Source organism: Hevea brasiliensis, unplaced genomic scaffold, assembly GCF_030052815.1.
Source record: "Hevea brasiliensis isolate MT/VB/25A 57/8 unplaced genomic scaffold, ASM3005281v1 Scaf9, whole genome shotgun sequence".
Lineage (NCBI taxonomy): Eukaryota > Viridiplantae > Streptophyta > Magnoliopsida > Malpighiales > Euphorbiaceae > Hevea > Hevea brasiliensis.
Window position 1 is genome coordinate 174,080 of NW_026615310.1, and position 8,982 is coordinate 183,061.

An 8,982-nucleotide genomic window follows, 5' to 3' on the forward strand; every position below is an offset into this window, starting at 1 on the left:
CAGAAATTCGTAGTTTTCTGGGTTTAGCTGGATACTACCATAGATTTGTGAAGGGATTCTCCATGTTGGCATCTCCATTGACCAAGCTGCTTAGAAAAGATGTAAAATTTCAGTGGACGGACAAATGCCAGCAGAGTTTTGATGAATTGAAGAGATGTTTGACTGAAGCTCCAGTCCTGACTTTACCTACTCCAGGTAAAGAATATACAGTATATAGTGATGCTTCTCACAATGGGTTAGGCTGTGTATTGATGCAAGATCGAAATGTCATTGCCTATGCATCACGCCAGCTAAAACCGCATGAGAGGAATTATCCAACACATGATTTGGAGCTTGCAGCTATTGTGTTTGCTCTTAAGATCTGGAGGCACTATTTGTATGGGGAAAAGTGTTACATCTACACAGATCATAAGAGTTTAAAGTATTTGGGCACCCAGAAAGAGCTGAATTTGAGACAGAGGAGATGGTTAGAGTTGATAAAAGACTATGATTGTCTGATAGACTATCAGCCAGGGAAAGCTAATGTTGTGGCTGACGCCTTAAGTCGCAAGACTATGGAAAGTCTATGGGTTACTCCTTTGTCTTTGATACGTGAGTTGAGATCATTACATGCCAGCTTAGAGATTAATGATGATGGGCAGACAGCAGTTGCATGGCATGTACAGCCAGTGTTGATTGATCATATTAGAATGGCCACTCAGAATGATCAGAAGTATCGGTCGTTGGAAGAAGTCCCAGGCAAGAAACCGTAATTCTCAATCGGAGATGATGGTCTCATGCTACACCAGGCGTAATATGTGTTCCTAATGATGTTGAATTGAGGAAGATCATTTTGAAGGAAGCACATGAGTCTCCTTTTGCCATGCACCCTGGTGGCACAAAAATATATAGAGGGCTAAAGGAGCATTACTGGTGGATGGGTATGAAAAGAGATGTAGCAGAGTTTATTTCTAAATGCCTAACTTGTCAGCAAGTAAAGGCAGAGCATCAAGTACCCGCTGGGTTGTTACATCCACTACCGGTACCAGAGGCGAAATGGGAGAGAATAACGATGGATTTTGTGATGGGACTTCCGAGGACACAGAAGAGTCATGATGCAGTTTGGGTCATTATTGACAGACTGACTAAATCTGCTAATTTTCTGCCAGTTCGGATGGACTACAGTTTAGAAAGATTAGCCAAGTTATACATTGATGAGATTGTGAGACTACATGGAGTGCCAGTATCCATTGTGTCAGACAGAGATCCTAGGTTCACTTCTAGATTCTGGGGTAGTCTTCAAAGAGCCCTAGGAACTAGATTGAACTTCAGTACTGCATTCCATCTACAGACAGATGGCTAGTCTGAGAGGGTAATTCAGATCTTGGAGGACATGCTACGGGCTTGTGTGATTGAATTTGAAGGCAGTTGGGATACACACTTGCCTTTGATTGAGTTTGCTTACAACAACAGCTACCAATCAAGCATTGGGATGCCTCCATATGAAGCTTTGTATGGCAGAAAATGTAGAACCCCGTTGTGTTGGGATGACGTGGGTGAAAGAAAGATGATTGGACCCGAAATTGTTCAACAAACTGAAGAGAAAATCAGGGTGATTCGAGATCGACTTAAGATTGCATCAGACCATCAGAAGTCCTACATTGATCTGAAAAGAAGGGATATTGAGTATGCAGTGGGTGAGAAAGTTTTCCTCAAGGTTTCTTCTTGGAAGAGAATTATGAGATTCGGCAGAAAGGGGAAACTGAGTCCTCGTTTCATTGGGCCATATGAGGTTCTGGAAAGAGTGGGTCCTTTGGCATATCGGTTGGCACTACCTCCAGAGTTGGAGAAGATACATAATGTTTTCCATGTATCTATGTTGAGGAAGTACCGATTAGACCCATCTCATGCACTACCAGTAGAGGAAATTGAAGTGAATCCAGACCTCACATATGAAGAAGAACCCATAGGGATTCTGGCTTATGAGGTGAAGCGATTCTGGAACAAGCGGATCCGTTGGTGAAAGTGTCGAACCATCATTCGGGCCAGAGGCTACTTGGGAACGAGGAGGACATGAGGAGACAAAGACCCACAAATGCTCGTAGATTGATACTGTAAAATTTCGAGACGAAATTTATTTTAAGGGGGGGAGAATTATAACACCCCATTTGTATAGCCTGGTATATTTCATTATTCCGGTGACCGGTATCGGTCCGGACAATTAAGGGGATTAGAACCATACTTAAGACAACTGGAGAAGCCATAAAGACAAATAATTAGTAATGTCCAATTAGTTAAGTATAAACAAGAAAAATAGAACATAAGAAGTTAAACGAGCCGAGAGTCACAGCGATGGGTGACCTTCTCGGGAATGACTGCGAAGTCATTTTAAACTCAAATTTTGAACCATAAAATGTGACACCGCGGTCCTTAGGACCCATATAAACACAGTGGAAAAGAGAAAATCACAAAAAAGAACTGTTAAGCCAGTCAAATAATTAGGTCAGGGAGCAGGAAGAAATATGGAATTATTTGCAAACCGGGTTGAACCGGCGAAGGGCAATTTGGTCAATTGACCCCGAGAGCTGACTCCTGACCTAACTGTCAAATAAAATCAGAGAAAAGAAAACTTCAGGATTGAGAATTAAATTAAAGAACTAATAGAAAAAAAAAAGAAGAGAAAATGAAAAAGTTAAAAAGGTGTAGGAAGATGACATCATGCATGATATCATGCGTGATGCCATAAGTCATATAATTAATAAATTAATTAAATGAATTTTTGGGGTCTTCCATAAGACAAAATAAATAAAAGAAAGAAAAAAAAAATTTCATTGTCTTCTTCTTCCCTTCCAAGACGTTTTCTCTCTCCCTTAGCTCTCTCTCTCAAACTCCATTAGAGCTCTTAAGTCAAGCTTCATAAACCTTCAATCCCACCATAAAAACCTTACTCTCCAACATTAAATCTTGTAGTTAGACCTAGATAAGGAGCTTGACAACAAAAAGAAAAAAAAAGGAAGGAGTTCTGAAGAGGGAGAAATTAAAAAAAAAGGTTAGTAAGCAAACTTGATGATTTTAGTTTGATTTCTACATTTTTAACTTATTGAACTTGTAAATAAATTTTAAATAAAAGAAAAATTTGTTGAGGGACCATGAGTGAAATTCGTCCAGCATGTGTATAGGGGTATATTTGCATGGTTTGATGGATTTAAATACATATGTGAGCTTGTTTGAGATGAAGAAACATGTATGTATGCATGGAATCAATCAAATGCAACAATTTAGTGTGGTTAGGGTTTGGATACTTAGGGTTTAGAGACTAAAAATGTGAAGAAGTGCTAAATGATGTCTTTGACATAGTTTAAGGAAAGAAATGGTCATTTGTGACCTAATTAAGTGTGTTAGAAGTGTTTGAATCAAAGTCAAATTCGGATTGAGTATGCACCATGACCAAAAGTCAACTTTGAGGGACCAAAAATGAAATTTTACAAGTCCAATGGATATGGGACCAATTGAGGATGAAAATAGGCACTAAATGACACAATTTTCATTTAGGAAGCCTGCCCAAAAAGGGACTAAAACCTAGTGAACAAAGTGGCCGAAGTCAGAAAATCGCAGTCGCTCTCAAGAAACCGACCAAATGAACAGTGTTTGTTCATTTGGTCATAACTCAAGCTAGGCAGGTCAAAATGACCTGAAATTTTATCAGCAATTAGATAAGATATAGATCTAAAACTTTTATGAAGAACACCAACACAAATTATGCCATTAACCCAATTAAAATACTGAGCAAAGTTGGTGACCTGAATCTGCAGAACTGCAGATTGCCATATGAACAGTAAAGTTTCAATGGCTATAACTCTCTCTAGAAAACTCCGATTTAGGCGATTCTTGAACCGATGGAAACCTAAGACATAGTAGAACATTTCATATGAAGAAAATTAGACCAAATTATGGACTTAACTTGATCAAATTGCTGAACGAAGTTGGAATCAATAATCTGCCATAATAAAATTCTGCAGCATGAACAGTAAATATAATTTGCTTATAACTTGAGCTACAAAACTCCAATTGGGGTGATTAAAAAAGGAGAATAAACTTAAGACAATAAGAAACATTTTCTATGAAGAAAGTTTTATCAAATTCCAATAGTAAACTGACCAATGAAACAGTACAATTAGGGACACCAAAATTGAAAATTTGGCAATTTTGCCTAAAAGGCCTATGTTTTGAGAAAATGACCAAAACCAACAAGTTTAGTGACCAAAATGTGGTATGTGGGTAAAGTTAGAATTCCCATACCTATTAAGCCTTAGAAAGTCAATAATTTGACTTGAATAGTGCAGTGAATAGTAACCCGAAACACAAAATTTCAAGAACGTCGAATTTAGCACGTTAGAGCTAGGTAAAAGTGAAGTTAAATTTATTATTGGATTTATGCTAAGTTATGGTACTGAAACACTGTGAAATTGTGTGTTTCAGTGGAAAAGAATACCAGGACAGAACCCGAGGAGTCGAGTCAAGGCCAACAGGCGACTCGTTTGAGGTTTGTGCACAACGTATACTTTTTATAATCATCTTTTGCATACTGTTTTGAATAATGTGAAATATTCAATTATGGCATTCTTATGATGTTTTGATTTAAATTGTTGAAAGTTATTATGTATATTGAAATGACAATGTTTAGCAAATTATTAAGATAAGTTTTGAAACCACAGTGTCATGACCATATATTTGAACACCTCACTAGCACGACTAGTGGAGGTAATTAGTTTCGAATTTTGATTCCTTCTCTAGAGAAGTATTGAGGTGTGCCAGTAGAAGAGGATGTGAATGGATATCCATATATTTGAGCTAGCTAGCCTTGTGATGTGATTTCTCTTTAGCCTCTGGCTATTGAGATTCTATTTGTTTTGAATGGCATGATCTAACTGTGGGTTTTATGAAACGTGTTTTGATACTTCAAAATGAACTTGATTTGCATTAAAACCTCATAATTCATGTTTTGTATTTAATGCTCATATTTAGTCAAATTTTTGAATAAATGTGATTTATATTTTGCATAAAGATTATTTTAGTATGTTGTGCACCACTGAGTCCTAGTACTCAGCGATGGCTTCTATTGCTGTCGCAGATACAGAGACTAAAGGAGTAGCAGACTGAGCTGCTGAGGTGTGAGGAGCTATCAGCTTAAAGTCATCGGGTATAATTTATACCCTAATTGTAAATATTTCTTTTCATGTATGTATTGCATATAAATGTATGGACATGCAAATGGGTCTTGAGCAGCTTGTACAAAAATTTGTATGAAGTTTGTAATAAAGTTTAGTTTGTTTTTTTTTTTATGTAAATTTTGTGAGAATGTATATAAATTATTTTGTCTCTAATAAAATATAAGTACAAATATTTTATTTAATTTAAATGAAATGTATTGCTAGTATGCTGAGGATTATTGAATTTTGAACTTAGGAAATTTATTGAAATGATTGTGAAATTGATTGAGTTTGATTGTGAAATTGAAGTAGTGGTTGAGAAAAATTTTTAGAAGTGCTTTTTACAGGTATTTGAAGAACTGTTTTCTCAAAATACAGAGGGAACTCTATCAAAATTTTTATAAAATTTGCGTAAAAATAAAATGGGCCAAAAATATTAACTAGTTTTAATTTTAACTAAATGTTTTAAGTACTTATTAGAAAATGCTCACCACTTATCAAAAATAAGAAAATTATTTTAAAATCCCTTGTAGGGTACTTAATGAGTTATCGGTAGGTGAAGTTCGGTAGTTCATTAGGTATTCTACGGGATCATGTTATGCCTTACAGAGGGGTAAGGTGTGACAATAACAACTCAATCAACATAGCCAAAAGCTATTATGTCACAGAATGGCAAGTAAGGCCATAAAACACAGAATGGCATGAAGCCATATACAGTACTGCTAACAGAACTCTATTGGCATGCCAGCCTATTCAAACCAATCTTGCTAGGTGTATTAGGGCATATTGCACTCTTAATTTATACAATTCTTGAAATTCAAGTTTAGGTGTTACTATTCAATTCATTAATCAACAAAAATGTTGAATTTTACATGGAAAATAGGTACATTGGTTTTAATACTCCCAACATACCACATTTTTCATTTTAAAATTGTTGGTATTGATTGCCAATACCATTTCTAAGCTTAATGTTAATTGTTTAAAATTTTCAGATTTCAAGCTTTGTGTTTACTGTTCCATTAGTCATTTTTGCAGTGGGAATTTGACAAAATGATCAACATGAAAGTTGTTCCTTATTTTTTATAGTTACTTTTCCTTTTTTGAATCACTCCATTTGGAGTTTTGTAGCTCAAGTTATGGCCCAAAAACCATAACTGGCCGGATTATAATTTTTCCAGAATTTCTAGACTGACCAAATCTATAGTATTTTGAGCAGTAAATATAGGTCACTTTTTGAATATGTTATGGTCATAATTTGCATTAGATTTCTTCATGAAAGTTGTAGGTCTATATCTCAGCTTGTTACTGGTAAAATTTCAGGTCAATTGGATATTTCTACACTAAGTTATGACCAAATGACTAAATACTGTTCATTTAGTCATTTTGCCCAGGCAGAATGCAGGTCATCCGGATTAGGGCAATCTTTAGGTTAACTTGGTTTGGTTTTCTGGGCATGGTTTCTCCACCAAAGCTGTGCCATTATGTGTCTAGTTTCATGTCCAATTGACCTTGCACCAATTGAACCTCTACAATTCCAGTTATTGCTGCCCAAACCTGCTGGACTTATACCCAGTCCTGCAGGTCACCAAGGGCAGCCACACCAAACTCAATTCTCACTATACAAACCACTTCATTTTTTATTCACACCCAGTCAAATGGTCAATAATTAACCATTAATACTCTCTTTCACCAAATACATGAATAATTCTCAATTTCGAGCTCAAACCCTAGCTCAAACATCTCAAAACTTGCATTCACTTATCTTTCACTATCCTAACCAATAAATTAATGTTAAGGGAAACCACTATACCACTTTAATTCTAAGAATTCTTCAAAACACTACCAAGTTCAAGGCTGCTGGAATTTAGAGCAAGACATACACATAATGTTTACTAAATTTTCTTGCAAATTTGCATCAATTACCACTCCTTCAACATGAATTTAAAGAGAAAAACAAGTTTAAGTCACTAACCTCTAATGGAGTGAAATTCCAACTTGCTAGGATTTTTCTTTTTCTTTTCTTTTTGCTCCCAAAAGATTTATCAAGATGAAAGAATAAGTTTTTGTGTTGGGAACATAGGGTTTAGTTGGGTAAAAACTAAGCAAATCAAGCTTTGTAAAGCTTGAAAATGGTGGACAATGGGAGAGGAGGGAGACGGCAAGGAAGAAAGGGATAAGGCTTTCTGATTTTTTTTCTTTTTTTTCTATCCATTAAGTCTTTTTAAACATATTAGTGCCATGTGTCAACATTTGATTGGGTGGGAGAATAGTAATGACATCACAATGATGTCATAATTCTAATTTCTTTCATTTTTCCATCCTTTTCTTGTCTATTTAATTTCAATTAAATTTTTAACAATATTTATTCACATTTTATGTCATAATTTATTTACATAAATGGACAAGTTGGTAAAAAATCATCTTTGAAGACAAAATGACCAAAATGCCCTCCGTTTAGCTTAACGAGCTAAAATTGTCTGTACCGATTGAAAAATTTTTCTAAGCATTTTCTTGGCATTCTAATGCCATAAGAACCTCAATGACCCTTCTCTGGAGTCTCAAAAATTATTTTATAAATTTTCTCCCGAGTCTAGGGTTGTTAACGGCCTTCACCATCACTTCCCTTTCGGGTTACTCATCACTGGGGTTTCAGCTCGTTTAACCTTAGTGTATTTTATTCCTATAAATTTTCCTTAATTTTTATGAGCATTATTTAGTTTCTTTATAACTCCCCACTTTAGTCTAATTATAATTTCAAACATTCTAGCTGCCCAGACTGACATTAGTCGCCTGAACAGTAGACTGTACGGACTAGCTAAAGTGAGGATGTTACACTAGAGATACAGAGCGTGATCCCAGTAGACCTCAGTCCAGGTGAGGATCATATCTACAAGTGTCCTGTGTCATCTCTCAACTACAGTGCATTTGGTAGGACACTAGGCTACATTTGGTATTTTTTAATTTTTGCAAACTTTGTAATTAAACTTTTATTTTATCTTGTATATTTGAAACTTCTGTAATGTAATTTTGTATTAATGTAATTATCTGTAAATTTGTGTTTATAAATAAAATTTGAGTATTTATTTATGATTTGAGTATGAATATGATGTGAATTAAATGATTGAAAGTTTGTGAAATTGATGAGAATTTGTTGAGAAATGATGATATATTTGGAGTTGTGGACTTGAAAAATATTGGGAGTGTCTTTTTAATAGGTTCAGAAGATTTTCTTTTTCTAATTTACAGTTGGCACTCTGTTGGATTTTCTACAAAATTTACAAAAATTTAAATTAATCAAATAAATTTTTTTTTAAAAATGAAAAAAAAATAAAGGTCTTATGTATTTGCATTTTTCATAGAAGGCATTTTAATTAATAAAATCAAGAATAGAAATAAATTAAGATAAAGGGAGTACTCTGGCACACTGTGTGGCATGTTTTACTCGGCTACACTGTAGACGGATAAAGGGTGTCACAGAGCCACACTGCTTAACCCAGTTTGCTGTTGTGAAGCCACCCTTTCCATGTTAGCACACTCCCTAGACATGTGCCCCTCCTGACCACACCTACAGCATTAGGAAGTTCCAAACCTACAAACACCTCGATGAGGCTTCCCACATCTGACACAATCAGAGGTATCCAAACCTAAACTAAATTCGTCTCCCATTCCAAGGCCTGACTTGATTTTGTTCCAAAACTTACTCTTCTTTTGCTTCTTGCCAAACTTTCCTCTTTTATCTTTTTTAGTTTCGGATGAGGAAACAATCCGGCTTAAATGGTTAAACCTCCCTGCA